This window comes from Cryptomeria japonica, chromosome 5 (genome assembly GCF_030272615.1).
Source record: "Cryptomeria japonica chromosome 5, Sugi_1.0, whole genome shotgun sequence".
Classification (NCBI taxonomy): domain Eukaryota; kingdom Viridiplantae; phylum Streptophyta; class Pinopsida; order Cupressales; family Cupressaceae; genus Cryptomeria; species Cryptomeria japonica.
Window position 1 is genome coordinate 235877029 of NC_081409.1, and position 2981 is coordinate 235880009.

The following is a 2981-nucleotide window of genomic DNA, read 5'->3' on the forward strand; positions in this document are numbered from 1 at the left end:
CAAAATAATAATTGGTTTTGTGGCTCCACCTCATTGCACTTGAGGGATACTCAGGATGAGCTTGGGAATACCGTTGGAGCGGTAAACCGATCTCCCTTGAATGGCTCCAAGGTTGAGATGGTTCCACATGCCTATCAAAGTAAGGCATTGCCCCTTCTATTTTAAGGATAACATGTGATGACACTCTTTCCCTACATGATTCCATTATCCATATGCCTCAACTTGTTGATTATGCCTCTGGAAGTTTTGGTTGCTTTGATTTAGCCTTGTGATGTGATTGGGTGTTGTATTCTTATGTTGGATTTTTGTGATGTCATGTTGTATCTTTTGGTTGTTAGGTGGTAGATTAGGTCTTGAGTATGATCTGGAACCTTTTGTCATCTCCTAGCATGGGGGGTGGTTCCTATTTGGTTCCACATGGTCGGGTGGTTTGATGTCTTCTTCCATTGGGATATTCTTCTTGGATGACAGTGTGTGTGGATTGGATTCTTGGTTGCTACATTATGTGGAGTTGATTTCTATGTATATGAAATAGAAATAATTGTATCGTGATGTATCTGTATATGTAAAAGATTGTGTGTACCCTTGTGACATGTATCTTCATGTATTTGTTGATGTAATTGAAGGGAAATGATGTAGTGGTTAGGAGAAGTTCTCATTGAACATTCATTGATTTATTGGATATTCATTATGTTAAATAAAATTATGAGCTCTTTGTTGGGGAAAGAAATATTTAGTATTCATGTATTTGTATTGCATTGAGTTCATGAGATGGAATGGTTATATGTAATCTTATGAGTTTTATAATGAAAAGAATAGTATTTGTTGTTATAGATATTATTTAAGTAAATGGAAGTTAGCTAGATAAAATGAAATATGATATTTAGGTAAATGATCTATCTTTAATCTTTAGGAAGTGTAATGAATCTTAAGGGTATAATCTAGTCTTGTTGTAGTAGATATTTGATGCATTTATGATGAATGAAGTATGAGTACTAGGAACATTTTAATAAATGATTTGAAATGAACCTAAAGAGTATGTAATCTGATAGAGTTATGCATGTGTTAATGATTTAGCATAGTTGTATGGGAAGCAAACGAATAAGTTGGATAATAGTATGGTGTTCTAGATATGATAAATCTAATTCTAGCACCATATTATGTCATCTCATACGGTGCTCATCTCAAAAATATTGTAGCTAATGTCATGGCCGCCATTAGAATTATAGGATTTTAGAGGTATCCATCCTTACATGCCCTTCCTATCGATCATGAAACCTTTCCTAGAAACCTTGTGAAAATTACCTAATTATTAGGTTTGTCAATATTTTAAAGTTTTGGGGTTCCTCTTACTTTATTTCTAGTTTGAACTATCTCTAAAACATCAAAACTCTATTATAGTCCTTATTAAAATGTGTCTATGTTTTGGAGTTCTGGTGTGTTGCATCCCAACTTCCCTTTCAAACTTGTTCCTGTGGCGTACCCACCCATGAAAGTTTGACATCTAAACTTTCTCATTAAGTTCCTTTTTGGAGTTTCATATTTTCATCATTCATCCATCCCTTTGGGTACTCATTCTACTATAGCACTACTCCTTGAAATTTGATCCATTATACCCCAAAATTATCTAATTTTATCAAAGTTGCACTTAATTTCATTCCTTATTCTTGAGTACACCTTCCCTCAAAACTCTAAAATCTTGAATTTTCAATAATTTTCTTTATATGATTTATTAGAGTCACACTTTTGACCTCCCTTTAACTCAATATCGAGTTAAGATTCCTTTCATACCTCAATCTTGACAACTTTCCTTACCCGAGTTCCCTTGTCAACTTTTCCCCTTATCAAATCCCTTCCAACATAACTTCTTCATTTATTATGAATCCTTTATGCTCTAATCCTAGCATGCAATATATGATTCCTTTGACCCTTGAAAATTTCAAACTCACCCATTTTTGTTGCAAGCCCCACCTACCCTCCTCGATGACCCAATGCTCCATTAATGACCTTATTTGGCCTTGAAACTACCAAATTTAATTTGACAATAACTAAAAATTATTCTATATAAAGGATTGAACACAAACCAAAAAGGAGGAAAGTGATATTTTTCTCATATCCTAATTTATTGTAGATGTTAATTTTCTAGTTCCCAACAACTAAGACACCATCCTAGGCTTCTATTTTGAATCATTTTTTGGGTGGTTTGTTTGTCCCTACATGTGAACCCTCATGCCATTAATGTTTATAGGTTTGGAAAATGGACAAGGAATGAGTTTTGCATGATTTTATATGTTCATATATTTTAGAAAGGTGATTATGATCCATTAACATTTATGATGGTGACAATAAGGGTATGAGTACCCTTTACAATTAGTGAGGTCACATTTCTGGTATTTTTATTACATCTTTGCACATTTCCCACTTTGGAATAACATGCACTAGGGTACATATGGACCTTCATTTTTATTGTTCAAATGATGGGAAAATCAGTTTAGAGAGGATCTAAGAAGAATACACTTTCAAAAAACTAGGATTTTCAACTCCAATAAAGGAAAAAGATATTTTGATCATCTCGATTCATCCTAGATGTATAATGAACTTATTGTAATCTCCAAAGAATGAGTTTAAAGTGTGTGTAGGCACCTAAAAATATCCCCATTATAAAGATATTTATTATTTATTTAATTATTTTACCATTATTTCTTCTATTAATAAAATAATTATTTTAATTTATTTAATTAATTCCTTAGTATTTTCCTATAATTAAATAAATTTTTTGCCTATTAATGGGCTTTTTTGGGCTCATTTGGATTCCTACAAAGTGAAGGTTGAATGGTTCAAACCGAAGGAAGGGTGGTACAAGATTAACTTTGATGGGGCCTCAAAGGGTAACCCACGACCGTTGGGGGATGGGTATATAGCATGAAATTGGGAGGGCAATATCGTAACAATGGGTGCTTCAAAACTATCAAAAGGGACAA